A 13515-nucleotide genomic window follows, 5' to 3' on the forward strand; every position below is an offset into this window, starting at 1 on the left:
TGTTTTTGTATGGAATGTCCTTTAAATATCAATTAAATACATCTTGTTTAATGTATCATTTAAAGGTTGTGTTTCTTTATTTATTGTCATTTTGGATGATCTGTCCATTGGTGAAAGTGGGGTGTTAAACTCCCCTACTCTGATTGTGTTACTCTTGATTTCCCCCTTTCTGGCTGTTATTATTTGCCTTATGTATTGAGATGCTCCTATGTTGGGTGCATAAATATTTACAATTGTTATATCTTCTTCTTGGATCGATCCCTTGATCATTATGTAGTGTTTTTTTTTTTTGTCTCTTTTAATAGCCTTTGTTTTAAAGTCTACTTTGTGTGATATGAGTATTGCTATTACAGATTTCTTTTGATTTCCATTTGCAGAGAATATCTTTTTCTATCCCCTCACTTTCATTCTGTATGTGTCCCTAGGTTTGAAGTGGTTCTCTTGTAGACAGCACATATACGGGTCTCGGTTTTGTATCCATTCAGCCAGTCCATGTCTTTTGGTTAGAGCATTTACATTTAAGGTAATTATCAATATGTAAATTCGTATTACCATTTTCTTAATTGTTTTGGGTTTGTTATTGTAGGTCTTTTCCTTCTCTTGTGTTTCCTGACTAGAGAAGACCCTTTAGCATTTTTTGTAATGCTGGTTTGGTGGTGTTGAATTCTCTTAGCTTTTCCTTGTCTGGAAAGGTTTTAATTTCTCCATCCAATCTGAATGAGACCATTGATGGATAGAATAATCTTGGTTGTAGGTTTTTCCCTTTCATTGCTTTAAATATGTCCTGCCACTCCCTTCTGGCTTGCAGAGTTTCTGCTGAAAGAGCAGCTGTTAACCTTATGGGGTTTCCCTTGTATGTTTTTTGTTGCTTTTCCCTTGGTGCTTTTAATACTTTTTCTTTGTACTTAATTTTTGATAGTTTGATTAATATGTGTCTTGGCGTGTTTCACCTTGTATTTATCCTGTATGGGACTCTCTGTGCTTCCTGGACTTGATTAACTATTTCCTTACCCATATTAGGGAAGTTTTCAACTATAATCTCTTCAAATATTTTCTCAGTCCCTTTCTTTTTCTCTTCTGCTTTTGGGACCCCTGTAATTCGAATGTTGGTTCATTAAATATTGTCCCAGAAGTCTCTGAGACTATCTGCAATTCTTTTCATTCTTTTTTCTTTATTCTGCTCTGCAGTAGTTATTTCCACTATTTTGTCTTCCAGCTCACTTATCCATTCTTCTGCATCAGTTATTCTGTGATTTATCCCTTCTAGAGAATTTTTAATTGCACTTATTGTGTTGTTCATCTCTGTTTGTTTGCTCTTTAGGTCTTCTAGGTCCTTTGTAAAGTTTCTTGTATTTTTTCCATTCTATTTCCAAGCTGTTGGATCATCTTTACTATCATTATTCTGAATTCTTTTTCAGGTAGACTGCCTATTTCTTCTTCATTTATTAGGTATGGTGTTTTTACCTTGCTCCTTCATTTGCTGTGTGTTTCTTTTTCTTTTCATTTTGCTTAACTTACTGTGTTTGGGGTCTTCTTTTTGCAGGCTGCACGTTTGTAGTTCTCCTTGTTTTTGGTGTCTGCCTACAATGGCTAAGGTTGGTTCAGTGAGTTGTGTAGGCTTCCTGGTGGACGGCACTAGTGTCTGTGTTCTGGTGGATGAGGCTAGATCTTGTTTTTCTGGTGAGCAGGTCCACATCTGGTGGTGTTTTTTGGGGTGTCTATGACCTTACTATAATTTTAGACAGTCTCTCTGCTAATGGGTGAGGTTGTGTTCCTGTTTTGCAAGTTGTTTGGCATAGGGAGTCCAGCACTGTAGCTTGCTGGTCATTGAGTGGAGTGGGGTCTAGTCGTTGAGGTGGAGATCACTGTGAAATTTTTGCTATTTGATATTACATGGTGCTGGGAGATCTCTGGTGGACCAACGTCCTGATCTTGGCTCTCCCACCACAGAGGCACAGCCCTGATGCCTGGCTGGAGCTCCAACAGCCTTTCATCCACACAGCTGAGAATAAAATGGAGAAAGAATGAAAGAAAGAAAGAAAGAAAGAGAGAAAGAAAGAAAGAAAAAGGTAAAATAAAATAAAGTAAGGGGCTTCCCTGGTGGCGCAGTGGTTGAGAGTCCTCCTGCTGATGCAGGGGACATGGATTCATGCCCCAGTCCAGGAAGATCCCACATGCCACGGAGTGGCTAGGCCTGTGAGCCATGGCCACCAATCCTGCGTTTCCAGAGCCTGTGCTCCACAACAGGAGAGATCACAACAGAGAGAGGCCCACGTACCACAAAAAAATAGATAAAGAAAATAAAGTAAGAAAGTTATTAAAATAAAAAACAAAAAATAATTATTAAAAAAAATTTCTTAAGTAATTAAAAGAAAGAAAGAAGAGACAACAAAACCAAAAAACAAATCCACCAATGGTAACAAGCACTGAAAACTATACTAAAAACAAACAAAAACACACTCAAAGAATGGACAGACAGAACCCTAAGCCAAATGGTGAAAGCAAAGCTATACAGACAAAATCACTCACAGAAGCTTATGAATACACATTCACAAAAAGAGAAAAAGGGGAAAAAAAAATATATATCATTGCTCCCAAAGTCCACCTCTTCAATTTGGGATGATTCATTGTCTATTCAGATATTCCACTGATGCAGGGTACATCAAGCTGACTGTGGAGATTTAATCCGGTGCTCCTGAGGCTGCTGTGAGAGATTTCCCTTTCTCTTCTTTTTTCGCACAGCTCCTTCAAGTCAGCTTTGGATTTGGACCCGCCTCTGCCTGTAGGTGTCCTGAGGGCATCTGTTCTTCACTCAGAAAGGACGGGAATAAAGGAGCAGCTGCTTTGGGAGTTTAGGCTCACTCAGGCCAGGTGGAGGGAGGTGTATGGAATGCAGGTCAAGCCCGTGACGGCAGAGGCTGGTGTGAAGTTGCACCAGCCTGAGGCATGCTGTGTGTTCTACTGGGGAAGTTGTCCCTGGATCATGGGACCCTGGCAGTGGCAGGCTGCACAGGCTCCCAGGAGGGGAGGGTTGGATAGTGACCTGTGCTTGCACACAGGCTTCTTGGTGGTGATAGCAGCAGCCTTAGTGTCTCATGCCTGTCTCTGGGGTCTGTGCTGATAGCCACAGCTCACACCCATCTCTGGAGCTCCTTTAAGCAGAGCTCTTAATCCCCTCTCCAGCACACCATGAAACAAAGAGGCAAGAAAATGTATCTTGCCTCTTCGGCAGTTCCAAACTTTATCCTGGACTCCCTCCTGGCTAACCGTGGTGCACTAGTCCCCTTCAGACTGTGTTCATGCAGCCATCCAGAGTCCTCTCCCTGGGATCTGACCTCCAAAGTCCGAGCCTCAGCTCCCATCTCCACTCATCCTGGCGTGTGAGCAGACAAGCCTCTCAGGCTGGTGAGTGCTGGTCGGCACCAATCCTCCATGTGTGAATCTCTCCACTTTGCTCTCTGCACCCCTCTTTCTGTGCTCTCCACCATGGCTTCAAAGCTTCCCCCTTCTGCCACCCACAGTCTCTGCCCATGAAGGGGCTTTGTAGTGTGTGGAAACCTTTCCTCCTTCACAGCTCCCTTCCACTTGTGCAGATTCCATCCATATTCTTACATCTCTGTTTTTTCTTTTTTATTTTGCCCTACCCAGGTACGTGGGGAGTTTCTTGCATTTTGGGAGGTCTGAGGTATTCTGCCAGTGTTCAGTAGGCGTCCTGTAGGAGTTGTTCCACATGTAGCTCTATTTTTGATGTATTTGTGGGGAGGAAGATGATCTCCACGTCTTACTCTTCCACTATCTTGAAGCTCATTGAAACACAGGTTTTAAATGACACATTAAACAAGATGTACTTAATTGGTATTTATAGGATATTCCATTGAAAACCAAAAGAATACACTTTCTTCTCAAGTGTTCATGGAACATTTTCCAGGATAGATCATATTTTGGGTCACAAATCAAGTCTTGGTAAATTTAAGAAAATTGATATCATTACAAGTATCTTTTCCAACCACAATGCTATGAGAGTAGATGTCAATTACAGGAAAAACACTGTAAAAAATACAAACACATGGAGGTTAAACAATACACTACTAAATAACCAAGAAATCACCTGAGAAATAAAAAAAAAATACCTAGAAACAAATGGCAATGAAAACACAATGACCCAAAACTATGGGATGCAGCAAAAGCAGTTCTAAGAGGAATGTTTATAGCAATACAATCCTATCTCAAGAAAAAAGAAACATCTCAAATAAACAACCTAACCTTATACCTAAAGCAATTAGAGAAAGAACAAAAAAATCCTAAAGTTACAGCAAGGAAATAAATCATAAATATCAGATCAGAAATAAATGAAAAACAAAAATGAAAGAAAGAACAGCAAAAATCAAAAAAACTAAAAACTGGTTCTTCTAGAAGATAAACAAAATTAATAAACCATTAGCCATAAATGAAAAAAGGGAGAAGGTTCAAATCAACAAAATTAGAAATGTAACAGAAGTAACAACTGACACTGCCGGAATACAAGCTATCATGAGAGACTACTACAAGCTACTACATGCCAGTAAAATGGACAACCTGGTAGAAATGGACAAATTCTTAGAAAAACACAACCTTCTGAGACTGAACCAGAAAGAAACATAAAATATAAATAGACCAATCACAAGCAATGAAATTGAAACTATGATTAAAAATCTTCCAACACACAAAAACCCAGGACCAGATGGCTTCACAGGCGAATTCTATCAAACATTTAGAGAAGAGCTAACACCCATCCTTCTCAAACTCTTCCAAAATATAGCAGAGGGAAGAACACTCCAAAACTCATTCTATGAGGCCACCATCACCCTGACACCAAAACCAGACAAAGTTGTCACAAAAAAGGAAAACTGCCAGCCAATATCACTGATGAACATAGATGTAGAAATCCTCAAGAAAATACTAGCAAACAGAATCCAACAGCACATTAAAAGGATCATACACCATGACCAAGTGGGATTTATCCTAGGGGTGCAAGGATTCTTCAACATATGCAAATCAATCAATGTGACACAACATATTAACAAACTGCAGGATAAAAAAACATGGGATCATCACAATAGATGCAGAAAAAGCTTTCAAAAAAATTTAACACCAATTTGTGAAAAAACTCTCCACAAAGTAAACATAGAGGCAACCTACCTCAATATAATAAAGGCCATATATGACAAACCCACAGCAAGCATCATAATGGTGAAAAACTGAAAAAATTTCTTCTTATTCAGGAACAAGGTAAGGTTGTCCACTCTAACCACTGTTATTCAACATAGTTTTGGAACTTTTAGCCACAGCAATCAGAGATGAAAAAGAAATAAAAGGAATCTAAATCTGTAAAGAAGAAGTAAAAGAGTTAGTGTTTGCAGATGATATGAGTCTATACATAGAGAATCCTAAAGATGTTGCCAGAAATCTAGTAGAGCTAATCAATGAATTTGGTAAAGTAGCAGGAAACAAAATTAATGCACAGAAATCTCTGGCATTCCTATATGCTAATGAGGAAAAATCTGAAAAAGAAATTAAAGAAACACTCCCATTTACCACTGCAACAAAAATAATAAAATACCTAGGAAGAAACCTACCTAAGGAGAAAAAATACCTGTATGCAGAAAATCATAAGACACTGATGAAAGAAATTAAAGATGATACAAATAGATGGAGAGATGTACCATGTTCTTGGATTGGAAGAATCCACATTGTGAAAATGACTATACTACACAAAGCAATCTATAGATCCTGTGCAATCCCTATCAAACTACCACTGGCATTTTGCACAGAACTAGAACAAAAAAAATTCACAATCTGTATGGAAACACAAAATATCCTGAATAGCCAAAGCAATCTTGAGAAAGAAAAATGGAACTGGAGGAATCAGGCTCCCTGACTTCAGACTATACTACAAAGGTACAGTAATCAAGGCAGTATGGTATTGGGACAAGAACAGAAATATAGATCAGTGGAACAGGATAGAAAACCCAGAGATAAACCCATTCACATATGGTCACCTTAACTTTGATTAAGGAGGCAAAAATATACAATGGGGAAAAGACAGCCTGTTCAATAAGTGGTGCTTGGAAAATTGGGCAGCTACATGTAAAAGAATGAAATTAGAACACTCCTTAACACCATAAACAAAAATAAACTTAAAATGGATTAAAGACCTAAATGTAAATCCAGACATTATCAAACTCTTAGAGAAAAATATAGGTAGAACTCTCTATGATATAAATCACAGCAAGATCCTTTTTGACCCACCTCCTAGAGAAATGGAAATAAAAACAAAAATAAGCAAATGGGACCTAATGAAACTTAAAAGTTTTCGCACAACAAAGGAAACCATAAACAAGACAAAAAGACAACCCCCAGAATGAGAGAAACTATTTTCAAATGAAGCAACTGACAAAGGATTAATCTCCAAAGTATACAAGCAGCTCATGCAGCTCAATGTCAAACAAACAAACAACTCAATCCAAAAATGGGAAGAGGACCTACATAGACATTTCTCCAAAGAAGATATACAGATTGCTAACAAACTCATGAATGGATGATCAACATCACTAATCATTAGAGAAATGCAAATCGAAACTACAATGAGGTATCTCCTCACAGCAGTTGGAATGGCCATCATCAAAATATCTACAAAAATAAATGCTAGAAAGTGTTTGGAGGAAAGGGAACCCTCTTGCACTGTTTGTGAGTGTAAATTGATGCAGTCACTACAGAGAAAAGTATGGAAGTTCCTTAAAAAACTAAATATAGAACTACCATATGATCCAGCAATACCACTACTGTGTACAAACCTTGAGAAAACCATAATTCAAAAAGTGTCATGTACCACAATGTTCATTGTAGCACTATTTACAGTAGCCAGGACATGGAAACAAAGTATGTGTCCATCGACAGATGAATGGATAAAGAAGATGTGGCACATATATACAATGGAATATTACTCAGCCATCAAATGAAATGAAATTGAGTTGTTTGTTGTGAGATGGATGGATCTAGAGTCTGTCATACAAAGTGCAGGGAGTCAGAAAGAGAAAAACAAATACCGTATGCTAACACATATATATGGGATCTTAAAAAAAACATAGTTCTGAAGAACCTAGGCACAGGACAGGAATAAAGACGCAGATGTAGAAAATTGACTTGAGGGCATGGGGAGTTGGAAGGGTAAGCTGGGATGAAGTGAGTGAGTAGCATTGACATTTACGCACTACCAAATGTAAAATAGATAGCTAGTGGGAAGCAGCCACATAGCACATGGAGATCAGCTCAGTGCTTTGTGATCACCTAGAGGGGCAGGATAGGGAGTGTGGGAGGGAGACTTCAGAAGGAGGGGATATGGGGCATGTGTATACATAGAGCTGAGTTGTTTCACTTTATTTTACAGCAGAAACTAACCCAACATTGTAAAGCAATTGTACTGCAATAAAGATGTTAAAAAAAGTGCAACACCCCACAAAAAAAAGTTTAGCATAAAACAAAATTTAACTCGGTGCATATGTGTAATATGTGTGAATTCTATGATACATATCTATACTTACTCTGTGTACCTGTGCTGATTTTACTTGTACTCTCTCTACCTCATACTTTCTTTCCACCATTTTCATAATCCCATTTATATTTATTCACAAGACACCAGTGAGGAAAATTTGTAGGATTATATTTCTTTTTTTCCCCCTTCTAATGATAATTTTATAATATCCAGTCAATATAGGCAACCTCTGATATATTGGTGGTTTGGTTCTAGACCACTACAATAAAGCAAATATCACAATAAGGTGAGTCATCCAATTTTTTTGTTTCCCAGTGTATATAAATGTTATATTTACCTTATCCTGTAGTCTATTAAGTGTACAATAGCTTTATGGCTCAAAAATATAGACACCTTAATTCAGGAATTTTTATTGCTAAAAATTTTAACCATCATCTAAGCCTTTGGCAAGTTGTGATTGTTTTGCTGGTGGAATGTGTTGCTTCAGTGTTGATGGCTGCTGACTGACCAGGGTGGTGAACCTTGCTGAAGGTTGGGGCGGCTGCAGCAATTCCTTAAAATAGGAAAATGATGAAGTTTGCCTCATGTATTGACTCTCTTTTATGAACGATTTCTCTCTAGCATGTAATGCTGTTTGATAACATTTTATCAGCAGTAAAACTTCTTTCAGAGCTGGAGTCAGTCTTCTGAAAACCTGCCACTGCTTTATCAACTAAGTTTATGCAATATTCTGAATCCTTTGCTGTCATTTCAACAATCTTCATAGCATCTTTACTACAAGCAGATTTCATCTCAAGAAACCAGCTTCTTTTCTCATCCATAGGAAGCAACTCCTCATCCATTCAAGTTTATCATGAGATTGCAGCAATTCAGTCCCATCTGCAGGCTCCACTTCTAATTCTAGTTCTCTTGCTATTTCCACCACATCTGCAGTTACTTTCCCCACTGAAGTCTTGAATCCCTCAAAGTCATCCATGGGGGTTGAAATCAACTTCTTCCAAACTCCTGTTAATGTTGATATTTGGACCCCTTCCCATGAATCACAAATGGTCTAAATGTCATCTAGAATGGTGAATCCTTTCCAGAGGTGTAATGTAGCCTTACAAAATATATTTCTTAAGTAATAAGACTTGAAATTATTCCTTGATCTATCCATAGGCTACAAAATGGATATTGTGTTAGCAGGCAAAAAAAACCATGAATCTTGTTGTCCATCTCCATCAGAGCTCTTGGGTGACCAGGTGCATTGTCAATGAGCAGTAAGATTTTGAAAGGAAACTTTTTTCTGAGCAGGTAGGTCTCAACAGTGAGCTTAAAATATACAATAGACCATGTTGTAGAAAGATGTGCTGTCATCCAGGCTTTGTTATTCCATTTATAAAGCACAGACAGAGTCAATTTAGCATAATTCTCAAGGCCCTAGGATTTTCAGAATAGTGAATGAGCACTGGCTTCAACTTGAAGTCACCAGCTTCATTAGCTCCTAACAAGAGAGCCAGCCCATCTTTGAAGATTTGAAGCCTGATACTGACTTCTCCTCTCTAGCTATGAAAGTCCTAAATGGCATCATCTTCCAGCATAAGCTTGTTTTTTCACATTGAAAATCTGTTGTTCAGTGTAGCCACCTTCATGAACTATCTTAGCTAGATCTTCTGGATAACTTGCTGCAGCTTCTACATCAGCACTCGCTGCTTCACCTTGCACTTTGAAGTTGCAGAGATGGCTTCTTTCCTTAAACGTCAAGAACCAACCTCTGTTAGCCTCAAATTTTCCTTTTGCAAGTTACTCACCTCTCTCAGCCTTCATAGAATTGAAGAGAGTTAGGGCCTTCCTCTGGATTAGGCTTTGGCTTAAGGGAAAATTTTGGCTGGTTTGATCTTCTCTCCAGACCACTAAAACCTTCTGCATATCAGCAATAAGGATGTTTTGCATTCTTATCATGTGTCTGTTCCCAGGAGTAGCACTTTTAATAGAATTCAAGGAATTTTCCTTTTCATTCACCAGTTGGCTAACTGTTGATACAAGAGGTCTAGCTTTGGGCTTTTCACAGCTTTTGACAAGCCTTCCTCACTAAGCTTAACCTTTTCTAGCTTTTGATTTAAAAGGACAGCCATGAAATTCTTCCTTTCTCTTGAACACTTAGAGGCCATAGTAGGGTTACTAATTGGCCTAATTTCAGTGTTGTTGTGTCTCGGAATGTGGAGGCCTGAGGAGAGGGAGAGAGATGGGGGCACAGCCAGTGGATGATGCACAACATTTATCTATTAAGTTCTGACATCTTATACGGGCACAGTTCATGGCGCTCCAAAACAATTACAATAGCAACATCAAAGATCACTGATCACAGATTACCATAACAAATACAATAATGAAAAAGCTTGAACAATTGTGAAAATTACCAAAGTGTGAGACAGAGACACAAAATGAGCAAATGCTGTTGGAAAAATGGTGCTGATAGGCTTGCTCCACTCAGTGTTGCCACAAACCTTCAGTTTGTAAAAAAGCACATATCTAGGAAGTGCAGTAAAGCAAGTGCAGTGAAAGAAGGTCTGCCTGTTTGCTAGTCAGAAGGAACAGTGCTGCAAGGTGAGGGTGAAGAGAAATGCACAGGAAGATTATGACAAAGCTCCATGGTGTTGGAAAGGAATCTGGATTGTGTTCAGAATGTGATATGAGGTCCTTTGAGACCTTTGAATCAAGTGAGTCACATGCTCCAAATTATCTCTAAGAAGATTTCTGTGTTAAATTTTTGGTATTATCAGCTAAGGCAATAAATTAGAAGTGTTAGGTTAAACTGTATGATGCGAGCATATATTTTATGAAAGCAAGCTTCCCAGGGTCATTTGTTCTTAGGGCATGTTTTGCAAAGGCAGCACTGGATTGGGAATCAAGACATCTATTATACATAGAATGGATAAACAACAAGGTCCTACTGTTGCACAGGGAACTATATATTCAATATGCTGTGATAAACCATAATGGAAAACAATAGGAAAAAGAATGTATATATATATATATATATATATATATATATATATGTGTGTGTGTGTGTGTTTCAGGTATGCCTATTTATATATTTAAATCAAAGACATGTAGAGATATCTGTGTATTCTGAGAAAGGCTTGAAAAAGACTGTTATAAATGCTACTCTTGAGGTAAAGAAAGCTAGGAGGTAAATGTGGGGAAGGATTGCTGAATTACCTAAGGCATCATCTGGAGATTAGTGCAACAATCTTAGAGAGAATTTGACTTAATTGGGAGCCAACATCATGCATTTTATCCAAGACTGAGCATGAAAATGAGTAACAAGGCCAGCGTTCAGCAAAGCATGGGAGGTGAAATTAAAGAATTGGAGATTTTATACAGGAAAGAGAGAATGTTGCCATGAAATCTCTTTTACAAAGTGTCTGGCATCTGAAATGAAGTAGGTAAATGCTCCTTGTAAAAGCCAGACTGGCCTTAAAAAAATTTACCCATGAAACATGAATTGTGATAACTCAATATTTTCAGTAATTCTAATAAATTACAATAGATGAACTTAAGATTTTTTAAAAGAAACCACTTTTCCTTCTTTAAAGTTAATGATTTCTAAAATATTCAGGTGTTGAAAGTCTTGTTTGTTTTCTTCACTGATATTTACCATCTTCCATCTTCCCTAAAGTTTATGTATTGTTAATGTTTGATTGGCAGAAAAATATTTCTCACAGTTTTTTGTCTTAATCTGTTGACTGGAAAAACAAACCTTACTGCCATCTTGGATATATGTTTGAATTCTTTTTTTAACTAACACAACATAAACTAGCATAAGCCAATGTCATAAGGTACATAAATGTAGCTCAGATACAATGCTCAGTCTCTTTGTTTTTCACTAATCACATGCTTATAATAGCAGAGACAGTGCTTCCTAATGTACATAAAAGGCTTTAAAACTATTTTCATTATCCTCATCTTTATCATCATGCGCTATTTTCAAACTTGAAGATTTATCTATTGACTGTGTTTTGCACTTGTTGAAATGCAAAAAGTTTTGAGAGGTAATTTTTTTCTAGGAAAAATTAAAATACTCTTTGTTTATTGACCCACACTGTTACATCTTGTCTCCTCTATGGCAAAAAGAGAGGTGTCTGACCTCCCTCTGGAACAAATTAAACCAATTTACCCCTATAGAACTTATTCCCAGTTTACAAGCTCATTAGAAATGTGCTCTAAGCAAATTAAGGGGATGGCAACTCCTTACTTTTGTGCCTATTTTACACATGGCACTAAATTAGATGTTTGAAAACCTTTAGTGAGTTTCATCTGGTGCACTCAAAAAATTATATCAGAGGTAGATTAGCGGAATGATTGTTACCTTTAATGACTTCCTACTGGAGCCCATATAGTACAGTGGAAAGAATACAGGAATTACAAAACCTAAGTTTTGCTTCTCACTCCACTATTTTTGAGATATATGTGACTAGAAAAGTGTTCAGTAAAAAAGTGTTCATTAAAAAAAAATAATGTATTAGGTAGCTGTTACTTGATAGGTACCATGCTTAGTACTGGAGATACAAGGATGAGCAAGAGACCCCAGCCCCTTACCCCTAGATCCCCTCACTACCTCCAGGGAGGGGCTCAAGTAAACAACATATCATAAACCAGGGCACAAAGTGTGTAATATGAATACACAGAACTTGTAACTCAGTACCGTACCTATTTTATTAACCATTTTATCTCCAACACTGTGGCTGGCATTTATAAGGCATTTAATAAGTAATTTTGGATAAATGAATCAGAAAATGTATCTCACACTTATATCTCATCAGAATTAATGAATGAGTGATAACTTCTGCTTGAAGGAAATCTGATGATAAATCAGGTAAAGAAGAGAAGGCTTTCTAGGAAAAAAAACAATATGGGCAAATTCATGGAAACCTGAGACATGAACATGTGTTGGGTATTAGGGAAAGAATAAAATCATGTTACAAGACCATATAATCCTCAGCAACAAATGGTAGAATGGAGCTGGAAAACGAAAGTTAGAACCAGATGGTGAATAATTTTATATTTCACAGTAAGTACATCTTATTTCATTAGAGCTTAAAATACATGCTATTTTAACTTATTCCTGTCTTCACCTCAAGACGAGAGTAACTTGAAGTGCTTTGCATGGGTTAGGTTATGGGTATAAAGTGAGAGATTTTATTTAAATACAAAGACATTATTTTCTTTGAATATTAGAGAATAAAATAACTGGGGTCTTAAATATACAAAAGAGGGGCAAAAATTGCATAGGAGTATAGGATCAGAGTTTTATTGCACTATTCTCTTTTTACTTGATAAATATAAAATAGTTTATATTTATTATTATGAGACCATGTTGCCTCATCTTTATTGTTTTCATTTTTGCTATAATTATGTGTTTGTATGATTGAAAGAAAGGACAAGTATAATGTTTCCCCCAATAATGCACTGTGTCAAGGTTTAATTTGTTAATTCACGTTTCTGATTATTCTAATTTCTGGTTATAGTGTATCAGCGTTTTGCGGTGAACCACTTCAGTCTTTGGTGGCATGGGTTCTTATTTACCCATATATATATATATATATATATATATATATGTATATCATATATACATATATGATATGTATGTCATATATATATGATATATCATGTAAGGCATTGGATAGAGATATTGTCTTTAGGCGAAACAAAATAAAAGTTGAAATGTAAATATTTTGAAATGGATTTCAGAGTATAGAAAGTTAATCTAGTTGATTTTGAACCCCACTAACTTTTATGGTCCTCAGTTATGTAGATTAGGCTAAAGTTTCAAGACAATTGTTCACTGATATCCTCTTGTTCCCTGTGGAGCAGATGTCTGTGCCATACAAAACACTAATACTCAACAGCAAGACTGTCAAATTTGTGATGACATCATAGCATGACGATTTTAAGATACCACTCATGATATGCAATATTTATTACTATTGCAGACCTCATAG

At 37.1% G+C, this 13515-nt stretch overlaps 1 pseudogene; it reads right to left on the reverse strand.

Moving 5' to 3' along the window:
* Positions 1-7955: 7955 nt before the first annotated feature.
* Positions 7956-13515, reverse strand: part of LOC111183291 (ras-related C3 botulinum toxin substrate 1 pseudogene) — a 93253-nt pseudogene continuing 87693 nt past the window's right edge.

Source organism: Delphinapterus leucas, chromosome 12, assembly GCF_059928025.1.
Source record: "Delphinapterus leucas isolate spDelLeu-1000000601 "Yukka" chromosome 12, BTC_Dleu_Yukka2, whole genome shotgun sequence".
NCBI lineage: Eukaryota > Metazoa > Chordata > Mammalia > Artiodactyla > Monodontidae > Delphinapterus > Delphinapterus leucas.